The sequence below is a fragment of the Pinus tabuliformis genome, chromosome 8 (assembly GCF_031772625.1).
Source record: "Pinus tabuliformis cultivar Carrire ecotype Pingquan chromosome 8, CPIR1, whole genome shotgun sequence".
Lineage (NCBI taxonomy): Eukaryota > Viridiplantae > Streptophyta > Pinopsida > Pinales > Pinaceae > Pinus > Pinus tabuliformis.
The window spans coordinates 380809836-380834626 of NC_142294.1; the positions used below are offsets into that span (position 1 = coordinate 380809836).

At 38.3% G+C, this 24791-nt stretch overlaps 1 pseudogene; it reads left to right on the top strand.

The window, feature by feature from the left end:
- Nucleotides 1–3109: 3109 nt before the first annotated feature.
- LOC149235698 (endo-1,4-beta-xylanase 5-like) overlaps nt 3110–24791 on the top strand; it is a 33233-nt pseudogene continuing 11551 nt past the window's right edge.

Genomic DNA, 24791 nt, shown 5'->3' on the forward strand with positions numbered 1-24791 from the left:
GCTGAATCGCATCTCACATGAGTCTGGACCACAGAGCAGCACTGACTATTGCTTACGGAATGATTGTGATATCATCTGACACGTCTCTTAGGCACCCCTCCTCCTTTACCGGACATTTTTAGCATCTAGGATGTCAGATTCGCCAGATTTATGTACCGTATCAAATATGTTTCGTCCATGGTCAAGAAGAAATCTAGAACCACGACTATTGCTGAGATTAAATTGTTCTCGAATTCAACCTTTCGATTTTCATAAATGCTTCCATTCAGTTGTTGATATAATATCATTCTCCTATTGCAACAGAAACGCAACCAATCGGGGTCTGGACTCCGCCAGATAAGCCTAATCTGAATTGCCACAGAGCATTGCAGGTTATAAATTATAATAAATTTCTAGGTAGATATTTCTACGTCAAATTGAGCTTCGTCTCATTAAGAGATACTAAATTCAACAGTATCGTGATATTACATTTCTATGTGCATCATATCACCAGTTTAGAGTGATTCTGGATAACTATTGGCTATTTAAGAAGACCAGGTGGGCGGCGAGCATGGGGCATTGTGTTTCATTTATGAATACAATTAGAAGGTTGGAAAAGGAGTTCGTCGATAGTGAATGAAGTACATAGTTTGGGAATGATGGTAGCTGGTAAGTTTGCTGGAAATATATGTGTAGGGTGGTTTATTTGGATTTTAGATTACAAAATTCATCGATTGTACATTGAGAGAGTCACACAAATATGAAACACATTCGTTATAAATTCTTAATTTAAAAAAATATTCTCAAATCCAGTGTAATCATAGCATGTATTAATTACTTCACGAATCTAAAGTAGTAATTAAAATATGCGTAATTTACTTGACATGTGAAGCATGGTGCCACTCAGTCCTTGGGTAGATTAGCGGGAGGGGGAAAGGCAGCCTAGCACAACGGGCTAGCATGTATTCAACTAGATCCTGAATCAATTCAAATCACCCACATTTACATTCATAAAATGTCTCCTTCTCGCTTTCTACGTTGCTGGCTCACTGGGTGATGTGAATGTAAATATAGGTGATTTGAATTGAATGAAAATTGAATCGAATAAATGTTGTCCCCAGATATGCATCAGATTCATGTCCTACCCAAGGATTGAGATATGCATCAGATTCATGTCTGGAGACAACATTCAATGTAGAGTTGAACAAATTCAATGTTAAAGTACATTCTCTCTTGGAGATGGTTGAAGATAATATACTAAACATAGTGCACAGAATAATATACCAAGTTATGTGAAATAATTTAAGAAAATATAATACAACTTACTAATTTGGAATGACTTAGTCTATCTAATTATTGTAAGTCACCATTAGTAATTAATTTCATAGTTTAAAAAACATATTGGCCAGTTATTAAAAATATCACATTTTTTTGAAATATAGAAATTTGATCTAACCTTCAGGATTGATGAGTGATTTTGAAATTTTAAATTTCTTTTGAAAGGTAAATAATTTTAGCCTTTCTATAACATGTCAGAAGCTCGAAGAAGGGTTGAGATGCGTTCAATTTTGAACAATGATAAGGGTGCATGCACCCTAGGCTTCCTACACATGGGACGAGGCGACGCCGGAGGATATGTTTTCCCACTTCCCCTTTTTGTGGAGGCGTGGGGAGACTAAGGGCGAAATATTTGATATTTATCCTCAAAAGGAGCACCCTTTCAAAAGACGGAGGCCGAGAAGCACCCTTTTTGATTTTCAAGAATTTTTGTGTGGCGCAATATACAAGTCTATCACTCTATTATTGATATGCATTTCATGATAATGATAAATTATTAATGTAAAATTGGCATTCTCCTTTATCTTCCATTTGATTTCATATGGAGAAACTATAGTTTTAGTTCTGATTCAAAATCTAGTAGACTTAATAGTTTTTCATAATTCTAGGATGAGGGGTATTGTAACCTTTCCATTAGATTTTTTCATGTATGTTTTTGAAAATTCCAGGATGAGGGGTATTGTAAAGTTTCCATTAGATTTTTTCGTGTATGAGAGTATGGAATTAGTATTTAATAAAGAGCATCAATCCTTGTATGTACCTTGATGTTAGTGGCATCATGTATGAGGGTATGGAATTAGTATTTAATAAAGAGCACCATTAATCCCTGTATGTACCTTGATGTTACTGGCATTGGTTGTCAAACTCCTCTATCATGACCTTACTAAAAATTTACCTATCACTCTTAAACAAAATCTTTACTTAACATACTACATCTTTTCTATCTTATTTTAATTCTTACACGGTGATATTGATGATGAAGATCCAAATATATATTATGTTGATGATATGTAGGTATTTGTTGTAGCATAACTTTTTTGGATGCTAGAGGCCATCTAGACCCTATTTGTTGATGTATTTTCGATTCAAAGATGGATTGCACTCTATGTTATTTTGGTTATGTGCACCCTCACATGCACTATAAATGATTTTTTCTTATTTTTGTATAAATGGTTTCGACATATATAGATGCACATGAATATATATATTTTTCTTTAAAATTTGAATATTTTAGGTGCTTTTGGTCGACCTTTTTTTTGTCTATTTTTTCTACAAATTTTGGTATGGTTCCAACTAGTTCTCCATTCATAAGGTTTTCTAGTTCAATCATCAACTCTATTAAGATAAAATGTATACCTACTATAGTCTATTTTTCTTAGTACTAATTAGATTCTAGAATGATGAATGATGAGTTTAAATTTTAAATGGATTTACATTCTAGAATGATGAATGATATATTTAATTTTTAAATCAATGTATATTATAGAATGATGAATATGGATCAATTTATTTCACTATTGAATCTGGTGGTGTATGGATGAATGATGAATATGAATCATGTATGTACTAATATGAACCATGAATATGAATAGATGTATTGCATAATTTAATTTAATTATGTATGGTTCTATATATTTATGCAGTGAGGGGTTTCTTTCTAGAAAAAAAAAACTCCTCTAAATGCCACTATGCACTATTGTTCACCGTCAGATTCAGTGTTAACGATTGAACAATGCTCTACCCTCATATTAAACCGTAAACATAAACATGAAAACATTAATAAAACATAAACATGAAAGATATTTCGCTCAGCGTGGTTGCAGATCTCGGGAAGAAATACGAACAATGCAGTTTGAAGGCCACGGTTGCTACTAATTACAGCAAAGGATTTTCATTAATAAAACATAAGCACGAAGGATATTTGGCTGAGTGTGGTTGCTACTAATTACAGCAAAGGATTTTCATTAAAAAACATAAGCATGAAGGATATTTGGTTGAGTGTTGTTGCAGATCTCAGGAAGAAATACAAACAGTGCAGTTGTGAAGGCCACGGTTGCTACTAATTACATCAAAGGCGGAGCCGGCACGAACTTCAACTGCGCCAGGACAGTTATTGCACGTGTTGGTTGCTGGTATCTTCTCAAAGGAGGCGTGACCTTAGATTCCTCTCCCTCCTCCACCGCGTTATACTTTGAGGTACCTCCTGTTTCAATATATTTTTTTTTTATCAAGTATGATTATTGAAAGCCTTATATGAAATTCGTTATCTAGCTAAAAATATCAGTAAATGCATGGAAGGAGATGATATCAAGTATAAGTATGATTATGCATATGTGTTTATCGTGATTAAGTTTAATTTTTAGGATAAGCTAATAATTTTTAGTGTTTTGAATTCAATATTTTGAGAAATAGAAAATTAGAATTTAATACTCTTCTTAAATGGAAAATTAGTTATCACGATAGATTTTGTATTATTATTTTTTATAATTTATTTAGGTATAATGACAAGGGAAAATGGGAAATTAGATATCAAAATGGACTTCACAATTTTCCTTTTATATATTTTTTTTATAATTTATTTAATATGTAGAATGATTTTTATTAAGAAAATGGGAACGCCCACACCAATTAAGAAGAAGATTACGTGAACTTTAACATTTTATTTATAAAATAATTATTAAAATTTGAGTTTATCTTTGTTATTAGACGGAAAAAAAATAGCTATAGTAATATATATTTACTTTCCAGAAATATATGTTTAAAAATACATATAATAATAATCATATATAGGAAAAAAAAATAGTGATAGTAATATATATTTAATTTCTATAAATATATGTTTACAAACATGTGTAATAATAATTATATATTTATAAAAAAAAAAGAATGTTAATTTTCATGTCATCTAAAATTATACAAAAAAATTAGAATATTCTAAAGCATATTAATGAATATTTATCAATATTTTTCTGTAGATTATATTACTATTAATTAATGTTTTGAGGGCCACTAGGGTGTTTCATTTAAATATAATATTTTAATGGATATTTTCTTCTTTACTTCATTTTGATTAAAGGAAATTATCAATCTTTCTTGTAGATTTTATTACTATTATCAAAATTTTGAGCACCAAAAAGATTTTTCTTTTAGATATAGCATTTTAGGTGAGTGGGAGTTGAATTGGGGAACTTAGATGCAATGTTATTATTTACCAAATAATTCCCTCAATCATAGGGCCATATATATTATAATTATTAAAGTGTTTTTTTTATATATGTTTCTATTTTTTAAGAGGCTAATCCATGTGGTTAACGTTCATTAAAAAATTAGATGGTCGTTGATTTATTTCATTAAAATTTATGTTTCTCATGTGAGGAAATCACCCTCAACATAAGGAAGATATAAAGTCCCATTTCACTTACTACCAGAGGGGTCTTAGTGATAAGGTTGTTTTTCAAGATGTAGAAACTATAGGAAACCCTTTTACGTCTGGAAATTTTGATAGTAATAGTGTTCTACTATAAGAGAGGCCTTTTTCTGGGGGCTTTTTGTGTCCTAATGAGTTCATCTTATAGATGACTATGTTTGTAAAATGATTAAAAAAATGTCCACATAAAATGTATTCGATGAAGTTTCTGTGTGTAGAGTCTTTCATGAAGATCTTGATTGATATTTACTTCATGCAAATATTAACAAATATGACATTTTATTTATGATACTCTCTTTGTAGGAAATTCTTATGCAGGTAGGTGAATTCTAATAGCTATGTTTTAGATTTGAATAAAATTTGAGGTGCATTCTAATGATTCATATCGTGATGCAATACCACCTTATTTGAGGGTAAATAATTAGAGGATCTTTCCTAATTGATTGGTTAGTATATTAGTAAATATTTATTCTTATATTAGAATTTTGATCACACAAGAGTGGGGTGTTTAAATTAAAAATTTATTTTTTTCAATTTTTTTGTCCATTCATTTTCAACCACTTCAACAATGTTGGATGAAATTTCTAATCAAAATGGTTGAAATTGGATTTATGTTATATAAATGAATATAATGTTGATTAAAATTGAGTTTGAGTTTGTATTAGATGAACATAATATTAGTCAAAACTAAGTTTGTATTATATGAAGGTGACATCTTGATTTGAAAATTTTTTAGAAATTTTCAATCAAAATACACACAAATATCACTAAGCAATATTAAAAACTAAATATGTCTATTTTAGTACAAAACAGCTAGAATTATAATTTAATTATTCATAATTGCAATTTAATTATCAATAATTATTAGGTAGATATTAGACATTTAAACTCAAAATATTTAAAATATTCTTAATGAAATCAAATGTTAAAATTTATCTTCAAAGTGGTTACATCCTTTCAATTATTTAAAAATAATAATATTTATCCAATAAACAAGGGTCATATGAAATGTGTTTTTAGGTTTTTGGGCATATAGTATCAATAAGACATAGTATAAAGCCTATTTATAAGTTACTAATCTCAATGATGAGGAGAATGAGTGGATTTCCTTACTTAAAAAATATTGTATATATGTTTAACTCACCTATTAATTCTTTTTTATAAACAATAATAAAATAAATAAAATTATAATTTAGTTGTATTTTATAATTTTATTTAAGTTGGGAAGCATGAGATGTATAGTAAAATGTTTTGATGTCTATCCATATAAATGTTACATTTGATATAGCTTTCAACTTTGAGATGTAAATGAGATGAAATAAATGTTTCCCATATTTAAGCATCATTTAAATTTTTTTTATGTCTCTACTCATTGTAATATTTTTTATTATATTATTTATGACTTTTCTTTTGATATAGGTTTAACTTTCACATTATTTTTTATTGGGATAAAAAGGGTGGAAATGTTGGCCCATCATCCTCCATCTCAACATGCTTTGAACATTACAATGATTTTTTTTTAACTTTATCTACAATATAAAGTCTAGTGGGCTTTTAATTCAGATGGATGCATATTACAAATATGCAAGGGACATTATATTGTGCACGTTGTTAATAGTATAGGGCATTGAATGAAAGGAGCCAAACTATTCATCAAGCAAACCAAGAGGGACATCCCCATAGGGTGCACTATAATGAACATTATACTGAACAACAATGTTTATCAGGTGGATTTAATAACTGAATTATTCTATTAATACTCCAGTTTTCCCTTTTTATTTCATCTCAATTTAAGCCAATTTGATTCAACAATTATCTTGTCAATTCTTCATGTTTGGCTTAATTATTTTTCTTCTGAAACTAATATATTCTTATAAGTCCCTGCCATCTTGCAATGGCTAGGGACTATAGTAATCAGTTGGAGATGTTAAACCATTAATTCACTTGCTTGTTATTGCTTGTTATTAGTCACGATGGCTTATAAAGCAAAGTTTTCAGGAGAATTTCTTTTAACCATCTTATTTGGCCTCTTCCCGAGGGGAAGAGGCTATACCATGATATTTTTCCCATTCTTCGTACGATATTCCATTTATTTAGTTAACATTTTCTACAGGGAAACTATTGCTAGCATTAGTTCAAAAATATTGAATGCTATATTATAATCTTGGAATATGACTATAGAACCAGAACATAGACAGATGATGGCGTAGAAGAGAGATAGATGGCGTTGTACATGTGATGGCATAGAACAAAGACAGATGGCATTGAACAAAGAAATATGGCGTTGTGCATGTGAGATGGTGTTTGTTGCAATGGGGTTGCTCTGTCCTGTATTTTCAATGTAGAATCTACTTCCTTGGTTTTTCTTGTCATTCACTAGACCCTCCAATCAATTCGTTCTTGAATCATGTTAGCCTAAACGGGGCCTGGTGTTCAGTTGTTCACCTGGGTCATGTTCCACCCACAAAATGGAAATGAGGTGAAGCAAACTAAACTACTAACAGTAGTGATCTACCTACCATATGCTCGTATACAATGACCATATGCTGGTATAGAATGACCAGGGTAGATCAGTATCACCCTGCCTACATAGCTATTTATTTGTTGTAGCAATATTACTTGTGTAACGTATAAGGGTGGGCCTATTTGTTGTAGCTATGGAAGGAAATATCACCTTGCCTACATACCTATTTATTTGTTGTAGCAATATTACTTATGTAATGTGTAAGGGCAGGCCTATTTGCTGTAGCTGCGGAAGGAAGGGCTGGTGGTAACCTGACACCCTTAGGGATGCCTGTGAGAGCCAGCCTGTGGGTAGGTGCTACTCGCTGATATGTCCCGACATAGTTCAATCTGCACGTTGATGGCAGCGGAAGATTTCTTCTGTAGAGGGAGGTGGGGAGATTCATTCTGCATGCTGATGGAGGCAGGAGATGTCTTCTGCGGAGGGAGGTGGGGAGATTCATAAGCTTCAACCGGAGGGAGGTAAACTCGGGACGGACCTCATGGAGCACCTTCGGCCATCTGTTTATTCTCCCTTCGAAACATGCTTTGGCTATTAGCCTTTTCCTCCTTATGAATTGCCTGTCACACTTCCACCTCCTGCTTCGCTACTATATGCTCCAGCTCCCACCTCTGGTCGGCTCATCAGACCTTTGGTTTGGCTAATCAATTGTATCTTGATAGTCTACTCTTGCTTTCAAACTTACTATTCTTCCCCTTCTGCTCAGTCAATTAACTTTGCTTTTGCTCAGTCAATTAACTTATCTGGGTATGTATCTTATGTATGTAATTACAGAAGGATCTGGATATTCAATATGTAGGTGCCATTCAAATTTTCAATACATAGGTGCCACTAGATCAATATTTCAATATATGACAATTGCTTCATAAGAATAAACTATTGAATCAAAAGGAAGACTGGTGCTACTATAGTAACGCCAAGCATACAAGCAAAGGACTCTACCTACCCATACTTATGAATGAAAGAAGCTCAATGTGGATGATAGGGCAAGCGATATCAGTTCCATTCTTGTTGTTCCTATTCCATACCATAAAACAAAACCTTTTTATTAATCAACATTGGCACTAGAGGCTGCATCTTGGTCATGCTAATAAGGACTGATATGGTGATGAAGGTTATTCTCCAGCCTGATACAAAATTCAGAAAATTTGTCCCTCTATTAAACTAAGTTCGACCCTTTTCTGATGGTGGTTTTTCAGCCTACAGATAGATACAACCTGCTGGAAAATATGAAAGATTTCGGCTCCCTCTATGTAGGATAAACACAGCCTCAAAGAATCAACATAATTCTAAAGAAATCGGCCTCCTTTCTCTATGCAAGGAAATTCTGGAATAGCACACAGTGATCAGATCTCTCAACTGAGCCATTGGCACCAGAGAAACCCCCAACTCAGCGCTTAGAAATTTTAATATTTTTCCTGTGCAATTCGACCTCCTGGACTAGTGAATTTGGCCTTACTGTGGGTCACTTTAATGCTTCAGATTTCGTCCTCTTATGGAGAAATTTCTACCACTGCTTTGTATCTGTTATTTTTTCTCCTGTAAAACCCCTCATAAGCATATGCTTTGAACACGGGCAATAAAAACTCCATGTAATGGTCGGATTGCACCTCTTGCAGACACATAATGTCCGCCCCATAATGCAATATTTCTTGTATCAAATTCTGACTCCGATATCTCCAATCAAGTGCTTGCAAAGGACAAAGGCGATGGCGATCTTGAGTAGCCTAAATGTCTGCTAACAGACTTTCTAAGATGCGATTGAACCAGGGGGAGCTGCAATTCATCTGAAGGAAACATGACATTAAGAAAATTGTATAACCAACATTGAAAGTATCTCTTAGAATGTGAGTAAGGGAAGGAAAAGCCACAAGTGGCCACCATGCAATGCAACCGTTATCGTGTTTATCTTACTTTTCTCTATCGCAAGGAAAAAAACATGTCAATCAATGTCATTTTCCCCAAAATTTAAGAAACTGTATTAACTTTTATGAACTACACATTTTTAGTTTATTGAATTTTGGGTGCTTTTACATTTAATTTCACCTTTATCTTTATCTTTGCCTTTCTTTTTCATAGTTCATTTGCTTTTTAGGGGATGAGAAACCCTTATTTCCCATCATATTCTAATTCAATGTCATAGCTAGCTTGAAAGCTCCACAATTTGTTGCAATTGCAAATCCAAATAGCCTTAAATTCATAATGCTACTAAACCAATGTGCTATTGGTTCCATTCAATTCTTTTAAAATCAGAGTCCGCCATGAGAAAAACACCCAATCTGTCTAAACCACTACAGATTTATGATGGGGATCATAGAGCTCCCATAGGCTTGATTGTTGGAAAAAGCATAAAACATTTACCCACTGCACTGCATGGGGCACCTACAGAAGAAACTAAGTTTTTTCATTTTTGGGCCAGAAAATCTCTGAAGAATTTAAGAAGCTCTGTAACCTTTTGTACAATTTCATAATCATAGCAAACCTAGCGGTAGTTCAACAATCATTAAAGAACTCAGTTGTTTCTCAGCCATGCGCATCCATTTAAAGACGTTAATTCATTTAGCAGGTCCAGGGTTCCACTCGCCATCAATTCTTAAGATTCCGATAGATCTCTTTTCTTGGAACAGAGATTTCCTTGTCGCCGAGGAATTCTATAGACTCTTTCTCAGCTAACCTGAGTGTTATAGATATTTTTGTGCCCTACAACTCCAAGCATGAAATGTCCATAAACCAAGGGCTCCTAAGTCCCTAAAAGTGTTGTTCTAACCCCTAAAGGAACAAGGTCAACAGATTACAGCTTCTCCTAGAAGTTCTCCACCAGAAACTGCTCAGAATTGGTCAAAACAGGATCATTGCAGCTGCTCCACTGGCTAGGTGTGTTGCATCTCACCCAAATGCACTGTGAGGGTGCGTTGCATTTCAAAACTCCCTTCTGTAGGGTGCGATGGGCGAGAAATGACAAATGGAAGTGTCATTCCGCGAGGTGGAGAGGCAATGGAAGCTTCCAGAATCTTCTCCTGTGACACTTGCCTCACTGAATTCGACCAAGGATGAGTAAGAGGCCCTCAGTCTTCAAGTGGAAGCAAGAACTGACAGAGAGAAGACACTAATCAAATCACAAGCTGACTCATCCTCCTTACAGATATCTATATATGGATCCCTCATCCCAGAGATCCAGAGGCTGGAATTTTGCATATTGTAAGGAATTGTTGTTGGTTTCTAGAGACAAACATCAGATTGTTGGGTGATTTATGCTTTGTTTGAGGTGAAGAGGGGCTTCTTTGCTGGGAGGTTGATGCTGGGTCGGAACCACTGGATGTAACTCCTCCTAGATCTTTTCTTGTTTATCAATAAAAACTATTTAAGTTCTCCTCCATGCTTTTGTATCATTGATGCTTGTTACATTTTTATGGTTAACTTAAATCTGATACTAAGTTGTTTATGAATATAGATCCATGTCTTTGTATAATGCTCTTCTTCTGTGATCTTACAGGTACTTTGTGAAGCTGGGCATGCAAGGGAGCAGGTAGCTGGAGACTATCAAAGAAGAGAGGGATTGGATCAAAGGATTAGCGCAAGACACAGGTTGGTTCTTTCTATTCCTCTCTACCTATAATTCATAAAGGAAATACAAAAGTAGTTTTTCTCTGTTTGTTTCTCAGGAAGCTGTCACACCTTAGTGGGATAGAGCAGTTCTAAATAGACACTTTTCCCTGTAACAAAATGGCGACTCCGCTGGGGAATGTCTAATTAGTCTGTTTGTGTATCATTCTTTGTTGTTTGTTTCATAAACTTATAAGTAGCTTTCGAACTACATTTGCCATAACAAATGCAAAGTAGATAACTGCTGCTTCAATCCATTCACTGGAATCTGTTTATGATTTAAACAGCTGATTCACAAACTATCTGATTGCCCATGTGATAGCTCTTAGATCCTCCTTAGATCTACCCCTGATTGTTGCATTACTGATTGCTTTTTACTCGGCCAAAACCCAAGGACTGAATTGCAAAATGTGACCCGGAACCCGGACAGAGTCTCGTTTCTAGCCCAGCACAGGTATTGTTCAGAGATCCTGAATTTCAGTGCACTTCCCGAAGGGGCAACCTACGCTGCATTTCAGATTCTGTGTGCTATAGGTGCGCTGATCAGACTAGCTCTGTGCAGTTGTGGTTCTTGTGCTTCATTCTTTCCAGTTCTATCCCAGAATTTTACTACCTGTGATTAGTATATGTCTGTTTGAAACCTCTTTTCCTTGTTGTTATTCCGCCTCCTTTGTACAAAAGAACTATAGATGTTTTTGTGTGTTTGTTGAGTCATTTACAGTTTTCCATTGCAAAAGTAGAATAGTCGTACTGTCATCCTTTGATTTGAATCTGTCGCAAGTGTCGATTTCGATCATAGGAGAAAGTTTGATTGTTGTTTATGGTCAATTATACTATTACTATTGCCTTTGGTCTGAATTTGTAATTTTCTAGTGTTAAGAACGAGTGTTCATTTCAAAATCGTAAGGTGTCATAATCATCTCTGTTTTTGATTTCGAAAAAGAGCTTGTTTATATTTGTCGCTTGAAAAGAAATTCAGATTTGTACATCAACTTTCTTTTTAGCATCAATACTAAGAAAGTCGAAAACAAATACATGCATGTGCATTTGCATATAGATAGTCTGTTTGACTTGATTTAGGAAAGTGCATTTACAGTGTGCTCTTTGCTCTTTGTGAAAATATTCTGTCTTTCTTTTCCCCTAGTAGCTAGGATTTTCATTGCACAAAAGAGATAAAAGTTTGTTTATCATCTTTTGATTGCATTTTAGGAATTACACATACATCGCGTGGTGAACCCGAAATGAAAACTTCATAAACAAGATCAACTTAAAATAAATTCAATGAATCTAACAAGGCTTTGCAACTTAACGCACAACATTTAGAGGTCTAGGCTAGAGACGTATTCCGGCGTCGTAAAACCTAGTAACTGTTGTCCTCACTGATGGTTGGGTGATTCCTCCACTTTGAGACGATAAGTGCCAGTATAGACTTGTGCTCCCACGTACCGTCGAGTATATTTTGGGAGACCCCTATAGGCTTAAATCCTTTATCCTTAGGAAGCTGTGTCTGCCGCCCTATCGATCGCAATGCACTGAACACAGCATTCGGGAAGATTGACTGCCATACCGTAAATAGTATTCTGCAGTTTTGCGATTGGTTTGGTACTCCCTCTACCTAGATCTCCAGAGTAGTCCCTTTCATTCCTTTTCAGACTCCTTAACGGAAAAGGTCCATCTGAGCACTTGTCACTTCAGGCTCATTAAAAATCGAAGGCGACTAGAGTCATCTTTTGTTTTTTCTCGACTCTTAAAAACTGAAAAAACAAGTTGTGTCAAAGCGTCTAAAATTCATTTAGTTCGCAAAATACTTCCCCTTTATTTTAGTTGATTGAGTAATCTGCAATCGTGGAAGAAAGTCAATTGAAACCCCGTCGTTCGCGGAGGCTTATGAGTCAACCGTCTTTGTCTCCGGAATCGAAACCAGTACGGACAAAGCAAACTCGTTTAACCGGTTCCAAATCTCCTATTAAAGTTATAACAAGTGTTCCAACAACATCAAAGACTCCGATTACTCCAAACATTTCTGGAATCCCTGCCTCTACAAAAGAAGTTCAGCAACCACAGAAGGACAGTGATACTGATCCTAGTCTGAGAGTAAACACTTGTGTTACCGAACCAGTTCCATCTACAACCGGTTCGGAGAGTCTTACTCTTCAAACATCTGTCGCTGCCAATTTCACACCTTCTTCGGCACCAGAAATATTTTACGGACCTGACGGTCTTCCCCGTCCACCTGGTCTGATTGCCATAGAAGAAATTGTAGAAGATCCTCAAACAAGTACTCCAACGCAATTTGGAGTCGGGATCACTCTATATCCTTCTTCTTCGGAAGTTAGTCTACCACCAGCGGAAGCTCCTGTAGAATCGCTAGGTAATCTTTTGGATAGACTACAAATGTCTGAACAACCGTCAACATCTAGGACTGTGTCGTCTGACACAGTGACGACAGAACTCCCTGCTATCACTCCGACAATGTTCACCGGTATACCATTTGTCCCGACCAGCTCTCAACCGCTAGAAGGAGCTCACTCAGGGGCTATTTCGATAGTATGGTCTGTTCCTGTTTGTTCATCTGGAATAATATCCGGAAAATCTTATGTTGAGTCTCAACAAATTGATCCATTTGGAAGTCAATTTGGGCAGTCCGGCCCCCAAGGGCAAAACATCCCCTTGAGTTCTGGATTACCATCGTATGGGGGGCAGTATGCCCTTTCATTATCCCCTCCGGGAGGATATTCGTACGTGAGTTCACAACAACATTCAGGTTATACTGGAATTAGCTCAAGTGGTTGGGTACCTATACTACCTCAACAACCAAGAGTTGTATATTTGATGCAACAATGCTTACCTATGTCAAACATACCGACTACGCCAACTATTGTGACGGTGTCGCAAGTTCAAACGCTACCTGTCATATGCCAACCTCAGGTTTCTCAGGTTGTAATGCAACAGCCCCTTGACCCTGCAACTCAAGCACAATCGCCGACTGGTGGAATGACACAGGTTCAGACGGGTACAATTACCCCTCATCTTGGTCAAACTGTTAGTATCGGTCAACAGCACATGGATTTACAACCATGGCTAGTACAATACCAACAACCGCAATTCCAACAAGTATACCAAGGTTTTGAGCAACAAATCGTTTCTAATAGTGGGCAGCCGTACATTCAAAACGGTCAAAATCAACCATTTTACAATGGTCATGCCCACCAACCTTACCAAAGTTACCAGCATCAAATGCATTATGCTAGTATGCAAAGACCAACTGCTCAGGCAATCCCATCTTATCCTGGGTATGCTTCACCTAACCTGAAACAACAGTTACCCTTTGTGGCAACTTTGGAGTTACCTGATTTAAACCGGTTAACCAACGATCTAAATGCTTACGCCCCTTGGTGACCAGCGATTCCGCATAAACTTCCATCGGATATTCCTAAATTTAATGGAAATCCGGGTGAATATCCATTGAATCACGTGATGACCTTTCATCTATGGTGTTCATCAAACACCCTAAATGATGATTCGATAAGACTTCGCCTCTTTCAGAGGACATTGACGGGTCCGGCGGCAAAATGGTACATCGAATTGCCTAGAGCTTCGTTCGACAATTTCAGCACCTTAGCCACAACCTTTTTAACCCATTTTCAGTTACCAATAAGGTACGAAATGGGAACAGAACTTCTTACCAATTTCAAACAGACGACGGCCACTCACATATCTGATCATATACATGAATGGCAACGTCGTCGTAGAATGGTAAAAACGTATGTCCCCGATCAGCTCTCAGCTGAATGGTTTATCAAGTCATTACTACCTTCCATCCCGGAAGATGTGGAAAAGGGGGGAGTCGTAACAAAAGAGCAAGTTATCGCTCGAGCACAATACCTGGACTTGATTTACACTTAGTCTGGCACGCTCTATGATAAAATACCTGATGCCCCTAGACCGGAATTCTCAATTCCTCCTCCTCCTAAATCAAACAATGACTCTCATGCCGGCGATGGTGTGATTGGCACAACAGACACGAAATCGACAAAGGCTACATCCAAAAAGGCCTGTAAGATTTCAAGTCAAAATGCAAAAGATGAACTTCTTGCTTCGGAAGTAAATGTCGTATCGACAGATAAAGGCAAAGAAACCAAAAAACAAGGAAGCAAGAAGAAAGGCAAAGGGAAGAAGAAGAAACAGGAGGAAACGTCACCTGAAAAATCTTCTTCAAACCCTCCTGGAGATAGGAAACCAAAAAATCCATGCTTGATATGCGATGAGGATCATTGGACCACAAGTTGTCCACACAGAGCTGAGGTTAAAAAATTCTTTAAGAATTCGAAAACCTCCGCAGTGTTAACTGATCCATTTCCAAATCCAGGAAAAAATTTGGTTGAAAGGGAAAATGCTTCCCCGTCTCAAGTGCTAATGTTGTCGGTTTCAAAACAGCAAAATGATGCTTTGATATCGAGAAGGAACAAGGATTATGGGAATCCACAGCTGTCGAACAACAAGGATAAAGATCAACCAAGTAGTTCGAAAACAACTTCGACAGAAGTTGTGCCACCCACCATTCCTGAATTGATGATAAAACCGCCAAAGGGAGTAGTACACAAGTCGACATTTAATCCCCGCGCTAGAGCGGTACAACATTATAACATAGTGGAAGATTTGGCCCAATCGCCATCCACTATGTCGACTCTTGAAGTACTACAAAATTTCCCATCCCAAAGGCAGGCTTTATTATCGGCCATTGGTGGGATTGACCCAAAGGATTCCAATCTTGTATCCTTCGATCATAAAGGATACGATCCTCAATTACCAGCTCAACTAGCTTTCCTTGTACAAGTGAAAGCCCTCAACAAAACTGTTCATCGACCGATTATTAATGAGGGGGCATCTACATGCATTATGTCGATGAGTTGCTAGAAGACTTTAGGATCTCCAACCTTTTCGCGATCTTCGACGACATTAAAAGCATTCGACGGAAGGACATATACCCCATATGGTATCCTAAGTAACTTGAAAGTCAAACTAGGAGGGAAAACGGTAGAAGTAGATGTTGAAGTCATCGATGGGAATCTTGATTACAACATACTACTAGGAAGACCATGGATATATGCCATGGCAGCTGTTGTGTCGACGTATTTTAGAAATATTTCATTTCCCTTTCAAGGAGGGATTACAATCGTCGATCAACAAAACTTCCTCCCCAGTGGTTCTCAAGTTACTGGAAGCATTCCCATGATCCATGGAAGCCCCCATTCGCTTCAGAATATCGGAGTAGGCCTACTAAAAGATCCTATACCAATGGGAACTTTCGCTCTTCCACCTCCAATCAATCTGGCGGAAGTAGTGTCGATAAGAACCTGCAACATGATATCTTCTAAAAAGATCTCAGAAAATGATATCGACATGGATCATGCAATGGTTTCGCCCCCAAGCCCAACGGAAATATTGTAGCAATCAATGTTCCTAGCATGGGAGGCAAACCCAAATCAACGCTCATCAAGAATTTGGATAGATAGGTCCAGAGAATATGGTACCCCTTCAGATCCTTGGTCGCAAGTGCATGTCACCGACGAAGGAATTGTCCAATCTATGGTAATTGAAGGGACACCATGGAATGATTCCCACCATCGTTCCCTTCTTCCGAATTGTGGAGAAGATAATCAAGATGACCTGTATCATCCTTCAGTTTTTGAATTCCTATCAAATACTGTAAACACGGTGGATTCCGAGCGAAACTTGTCCAATATTGAAGAGACTATCGCCATAAATATCTCGACTAAAACAGATGGTGTAGAGAATATTCATGTCGGCAAATGTTGTTCTCCTTCAGAACTAGACATATATAACGCTCTTTTTCGCGAATTCAGAGATGTCTTTGCTTGGTCATATGATGAAATGCCAGTCATTGACTCGAGTATCGTTGAACACGAAATTAAGATGTATCCAGATGTCAAACCAGTACGACAACGGCTACGGCAGGTGCACCCCAAGAAAGCCGCTGCCATTAAGGCAGAAGTTGGAAAACTTCTCCATGCTGGTTTCATCTACCCGGTTCCTCTAACCGATTGGGTATCGAATATTGTCCCTGTTATGAAAAAACAAGGAACAGTTAGAGTGTGCGTCGATTATAGGGATGTAAATCAAGCTTGTCCAAAGGACAACTACCCTACACCCTTCATTGACCAGATAATTGATGAATGCGCCGGATGCGAAATCTTTTCATTCATGGATTGATTCTCCGGGTATAATCAAATAAATATCCGCCCACAGGACCAGTCAAAGACTGCATTTATTTGTCCGTGGGGCACATTCGCATATCGAAAATTACCCTTTGGTTTAAAGAATGCAGGGGCGACGTTTCAGAGGGCAAAGAATTATGCCTTCCATGACATCAAAAACATCGTTCAACCATACCTCGAAGACCTTCCGGCTCATTCGTGAAAGCGGACTGATCACCCGCAGCATTTAAGAGCGATATTTCTACGTTGCCGACACTACAAGATACGACTCAATCCACACAAATGTGTATTTTGCGTCAGTTCTGGTCGTTTACTTGGCTTTGTTGTCTCGAAGGACGGGATTTGTCTCGACCCATGTAAGGTCTAGGCAATCATAAATTTGCCTCCACCTTCGAATTTGCTTTAGATTCAGAAACTCCAAGGGAAAGCGAACTTTCTGAGGAGCTTCATTCCAAATTACGCCGAACTTGCTAAAGGTTATACACATCTTTTGAAAAAGGAGGTACCCTTTGTCTGGGATCAGGTTGCGCAAGCTTCCTTTGATGCTTTAAAAGATTCCCTAATGAAAGCATCATTAATGTACGCCCCTGATTATCAAAAAGATTTTAACCTGTATCTGGTTGTAGCGGATACGACCATCGCAATGGTTTTAGTTCAAGAAGTCGATGGAATTGAACATCCTATATATTATTTAAGTAAAAACTTAAATGATACAGAAAGCAAATATTCTTACGTTGAAAAGCTAGCACTCGCAGCTGTTCAAGCGATACAGAGATTTCGACACTATATCCTCTTTCAGAAAACTACCATTCTGTCAGATTGTAACCCCATGACTTATATACTGTCGCGACAGTTGCTGGGGGGAAAATATTCAAAATGGATAGCAATCCTACAAGAGTTTGATATGGAATTTGTAAAATCCAAGTCAAGGAAAGCTCTAGTTTTCGCAGAATTATTGTGCGATCTCCCATCGTCATCCAACGATGACACATCAGAAGAAACAATCGTGGATGAAATTTTGTTTCTGATATCTGCAAGCAATGAGTGGTATGGAGATACAATCATTTATCTCCAAACTCAAAATTACAGGCCAAACACCTCCCACTCCGAACAAAAACGTATCCGATACCAAGCAAAAGACTACATGATCGCCGGTGATACACTCTACCGTCGTGGTAGCGATACAGTTCTGAGAAGGTGCCTCACCCATGAGGAGGCCTAAAAAGTCCTGAATGATTGTCATTCAGGCACGTGTGGGGGACATCAATATGGATATGCTACGGCACAAAAAATATTACGAGCAGGATACTTCTGGCCAACAATGTTCAAAGATTGCATAACCGCAGTCAAAAGTTGCCCTGCTTGTCAAATTTTCGATAGCAAAACCAGAAGACCACCCGCACCTCTGCAACCAATAGTTGCTGTTGGGCCATTCGCCAAATGGGGCATCGATTTCATGACATGTAACCCCACCTCGACTGGGGGGGCATGAGTACATCATAGTCGCAGTTGACTATTTTACCAAATGGGCCGAGGTGATGCCTACATTAGATAATACTGGTGAAACAGCTGCCCTCTTCTTTTTTAATCATGTAGTCACCAGATTCGGCGTGCCGCAGGCTATAGTCACAGATCATGGATCACATTTTCACAATCACATGATGGTCGAATTAGCTGCCAAACTAGGGTTGTCTCACGACAGCTCTACTCCATATTATCCGCAAGCCAACGGACAAGTTGAAGCAATCAACAAGGTCCTCAAACGCATGCTGCAAAGGATGATTGGAGTTCACAAAAGAAGATGGCACCTAATCCTGTACTCATCTTTGTGGGCTTACCAAACATCGGTAAGGAATGCAACTGGGTTCACACCTTTCCAACTGGTATATGGCCTGGAAGCAGTCTTACCAATCCAGTGTGAAATCTCGTCTCTCAAACTCGCAATTGATCTCCTCCCCGAAACTTCAGAAGAAGAAGCTCGTTTCTTGGAATTAATCCAATTGGATGAAACCCATCGTGATGCCGCTTTGGCTAACGAAGCCCATAAGAAATGAGTCAAGGCGCAGTTCGAAAAAAATGTCAAACCCCGTGTCTTCTCAGAAGGTGACTTAGTCTTGCTTTACGACCAAGAATCCGATAAATTGGGAGCAGGTAAATTTAAGTCTCTATGGATGGGCCCCTATATTTTTAAACGAGTGTTAGCAAAAGGAGCCTACGAGTTAATGGATTATGATGGAATTCCACTGGCACAACCTCGTAATGGGTTGTACCTCAAGCGTTACTATGCGTAATGGTAACCTGTGTGCTTTTGTTATATTTTTGTTTTCGCTAAAGTGTTTATTTTGGTCAAGTAATCCACTTTTTACATTTGTTGCAGATGTCAAACCTATTGGAGTCATGTGTTGGATATGCCGACGGAGTGAGTCGTAGTTCACGGAACCTATCCTTCGCAGCCTGGGCCATTTTTGATCCAAGCGGCGAGTTAGTAAGTTTTAGAGGTGTATGTATTGGTCGATCAACAAATAACATCGTTGAATATAGCGCATTGATAGAACTTCTCTTTGATGCCATCAGACATGGTATACGCCGACTAATTGTCAGGCTAGACTCACAACTCGTAATACTACAACTCAATGGTATATATTCCGTCCGAAACCAAGCTATTTATCGCATGTTCCTAAGGGTTAAGATTTTGGAAAGACAATTTGATCTTATTCAATATCAACATATTTCCATAAACTTAAACACATTAACTGACTCATTAGCAAACTATGTGTTAGATAGACATTTGCAACATTTATAAAAAGAAACACATCATCAATGTTTTACATTTGGATCATGTAGCTCAACCAAAATAAAACTCCGAAAATCAAAAATATATATAACTGTTTATGGTTTACACATAATGTTCTGTAACCAAGACAAAATCGGTCAAATGACCCAAAAACTCAAAATACTAGGGGGCACCCTAGTCTAATGATGCTCGTGATAGCAAGTCACAGCCTGTGCGATCATGCGTAAGAGACGAGTCCATCGTCTGGGCACACCAGTAGTATGCCGCTGTAACCGCAAAGGTAGCTCTTCAGTCCTCACATCTGGAATACCGAGAGTGAGGCCCTCAACCTGCTCCTGTAATGCCGTGAGAGTCTCGGCCACATCGTGGTCACGAAGAATAGCCCTTCCGACGGCCTCTCCTGCTGGGGCAGCAGCTGGTACTCTCAGGCGAACTACTAGACGAACAGGACCAACATCTGCATGTACACATGAGTTTGATTAAAGTCTTGATAGAATAAAGCACAAGGAAATTATAAACAAAAAAAATGATAAACAAGAATATGGTCAAATATTTTACCAATGGCGCCCCACTACTCGCCATCCGGCAGTACTAAATCTGGATCACCCCAGAAGTCCATTCCAGCGTATGGATACTCAGAATAAACCATCTCCTAACGATCAAACCACCTAAAGAAGGTATCAGAAAATGAAATCTGAGACTGGCCAGCATGCCTAGACATATGGTCAACCCATCTCTGCATACGTGGTTCAGTAGGAGAAGGTAAATCGAGTGCAATGTACTGCGACTGCATCAGTGTTATCTTCTCCAAGGCAAAGGCGGTCAAAATAGAACCATACCCAAAGTTCTTCAACCTCCCGCTCTTTATCTTGGTCAACTGTTCTTTCATCACAAGAAGTACTGCGTCGCACCAGTTGAACACCTTCGGTTGGAGGCATTCCAAGGCATGTTGCATGTAAGATCGGTTGGCTACATGAAGAGCCGCACCACCGGCCATCCTACCAAAAGTAAATAGAATAGTCCTGAGGGACCTGTCAGTGACATCACAGATAATGATCTTACCATCTTTACTCGGCTGAGATCCTTCTCTGCAATACCGGCGGACATAATCTCTCACAGAATCGCCTCCTCGGGCCGAACCTGACAAAGAGATGGGGGCACCCCGCCTCGACAAGCCAGTCAAGAAATAGATGTCTACTACAGTCAGGGGGATAGATTTTCCCCTGATCTAGAAAACCTGATTGGTAGGATCCCAAGCATTGAGCAAATACTGCAGTAAGTTGATCTGTTGTCTCATGCTAGAAATGCGGAAGAACTTCAGCAAGCCACAGTTCTGCAGCGCGTTCACTGTAACTGGATCATGTAGGGCAAGCATTTCCTCTTCTTGATGCTCACGTTCTCGCCATGTAATAGTCATCTTACTCCAAAGATCTCTGAAAAACAAACAAGAGAAGAGTTAGATCCTGATTTTGGTGAGAAACAGGCAAAATTTCCATAAAAAATTGTGCGTCAAATTCCCTTTTTACGCCCAACGCACCTACAACAGTGTTCTAGGTGTGTTGAATGTCAGATAGCCTTTAGACAGGCCAACATTCAATGCAGTTTTCGATACATTGAGGGTGCGCTGATGGCAAAACGAGTTCTTTAAACCCCAGGGACTCAGAAAAGCTAGGAATCAAGCTCAAAATGCAAAATGGAAACCATGAAATGAAAGAGCTCAGGTTTAGCTCCTACCTGGTCCAAACGGTGCCGGGAATCGTCCACAGAATCTCCCGAAATCAGCTGATGAAAATCGAGGGGGAAAAGCACCTCCAAAGCTCCAACAAACCAAGTTCAAATGAAATGGTAAAATGAGAGGTAAAAACACTTTTTCATTACTTTTACATAGTTCAAAGTAAAATATTAGTGTTCTAACTCGTTTTCAAGCAAATATTGTTCATTTCTGACTAGTTTGATGAAGAAGTTGAAAATACAGTACGATCTTTAAAAGGACAAAGCTATTTATGGTAAAATCAAAACAAGACCATCTAATCGAGCAGTTTTAGCACATAGTTCAAGCTCGTTAAAAAATAAACATAAGACATGAGCAAATGTTTCCACCCGTGTTTAAGCTCGTTAAAAAATGAACTATTCCCCCGGTAAATAACCATCGTGAATGTAGTACTTCAGTCGTTAAAGCCTTAGTCGTGTTTGCACCATCACCTCCACTTTTCATTGGCCGATCATTCACCTCCATTTAATTGTTTACCCGTTTTGAGGAACAGCTGCGAAGAGTGATTTCACTAGCCATCCTTGTGACACTGCCGTGATTGGAAAATTCCAAACCTTACTTGGAATCAGCTGCTACCCGTTTTATCACTCGTTCCTCTAAAGATGAGTCTCCTTTAAGCTCTTTTCAACTGACTCGTAAAATATGAAAAGATTGCCGAGCCATTGGCCTCTCCAGGTCGTTAAAGGGACAGGAAGTGCTATCCCTCCTCTAGATTTTAATCTTTTTGAACCTGAGGGATTATTACACAAAAAGATTGAGCACTTGTTTTGTTCGGCTCATTAAAACTATCGAAAATTCATCCCTTCTGTATTGTTTTATACTTTTTCGGACTTAAGGGATTAGATGACGAAAAATGAATTTTGGAGTTGCCTTTATGTTCCTTTTTAGACTCTCTAAAATTGAAAAGGACCAAGTTATCTTTATCGTTAAACTCGTTAAAAATATTAATACCGACAAACTTGTCTTTAGACGAGAACGAATTTCACTATAACTAGGCTCATTAAAACATAGCGATGGGTTTGCCCAAAGGGAAAATTATAGAACAAGCATATGTTATCCTCCTCAAGCTTGACAAAAATAAAGAGGTACTGGTCAACAATGATTGGGGAAAAATTGGGAAGAAAACTCAAAGAAACTTTATTGGTAGCAAGTCGCTCTTGAACATGACACTTCCACTCCGTGTCCGAGTCGGGTTGGGTTGTTTCATTCACCGGTCACATCACCATGGTCATGCCATACCATCCACATTTGGGGTTAATGATACCAATCCATCACATCAGTGTTGCTGATATGTTCAAGAGAAGTCATCCAGAGAAGTCACCTGTGTCTCACCCACTACCATACATTATACTCCATTCTTTCATGACCGTCACCCTGAACCTTATATCATCAGATCATTTTCACCTCCATCAAAATCATTTGCTTCGTTCCGTGTCATTGATGTGGGATTCATTAAGGCCCTCCTCTGACGGATCACTTCTTGTCGACATCAGCTCATTATCCAAGAAGTTGATCTAGGAACACCCCATTCAGTACTTTGAAGCTTGCATGCCTAAATGGCAAGTTTCTCACTTCCGGCGACAGGTTTACATCAATGGCCTTCGACCGAAAGATTTTGTGTGGTGTTCGACACCAAGTCCTTTATTCACACCACGTGAATTGTACTGCAGTACCTTGAGGATCATTATCATTATCGGTGATTCCTCTCGCGCTTGTTAACAGTTTACATCATTGACTGGTAATCAAGCGATGTCCTTCCATGTTCGACTTCAGAACATTTCTCACATGGATCGACTTGTACTTCGAGTGAAGATCGGACGAGATTGAAGACCCTAGATCTAGTTTCATCCATCCGGGCTGCGATATATATTCAGGGAAATGAAGACATTAAATGTACAGCATTGCAGAACAGATAATCATCCTACCAAAAGGATGATGGCTCTATCAGAATCATCAGTCTACGCTCAGACGATTGTCTGTACTATGTACATGAAAATGAATTTATAAAGCTGAGCATGGGAATGCCCGCCTCAGCTAGATCATGAAAACAGTATGAAGATAATGTATTGTATTGTATCTTATTACAGGTCTCCTCCCAGCATTGAAAGAACTTCGGATCCTCATAATAAATCATTTCACCCGACACCAAAAGGTTAACGGCCTCATACTTTAGGGGGCAACTGTTATAGATATTTTTGTGCCCTACAAATCCAAACATGAAATGTCCATAAACCGAGGGCTCCTAAGTCCCTAAAATTGTTGTTCTGACCCCTAAAGGAACAAGGTCAATAGACTACAGCTTCTCCCAGAAGTTCTCCACCAGAAACTGCTCAGAATTGGTCAAAACAGGATCATTGCAGCTGCTCCACTGGCTAGGTGCGTTGCATCTCACCCAAATGCACTATGAGGGTGCGTTGCATTTCAAAACTCCCTTCTGTAGGGTGCAATGGGAGAGAAATGACAAATGGCAGTGTCATTCCGCGAGGTGGAGAGGCAATGGAAGCTTCCAGAATCTTCTCCTGTGACACTTGCCTCACTGAATTCGACCAAGGATGAGTAAGAGGCCCTCAGTCTCCAAGTGGAAGCAAGAACTGACAGAGAGAAGACACTAATCAAATCACAAGCTGACTCATCCTCCTTACAGATATCTATATATGGATCCCTCATCCCAGAGATCCAGAGGCTGGAAGTTTGCATATTGTAAGGAATTATTGTTGGTTTCTAGAGACAAACATCAGATTGTTGGGTGATTTATGCTTTGTTTGAGGTGAAGAGGGGCTTCTTTGCTGGGAGGTTGATGCTGGGTCGGAACCACTGGTTGTAACTCCTCCTGGACCTTTTCTTGTTTATCAATAAAAACTATTTGAGTTCTCCTCCATGCTTTTGTATCGTTGATGCTTGTTACATTTGTATGGTTAACTTAAATCTGATCCTAAGTTGTTTATGAATATAGATCCATGTCTTTGTATAGTGCTCTTCTTCTGTGATCTTACAGGTACTTTGTGAAGCTGGGCATGCAAGGGAGCAGGTAGTTGGAGACTATCAAAGAAGAGAGGGATTGGATCAAAGGATTAGCGCAAGACACAGGTTGGTTCTTTCTATTCCTCTCTATCTAT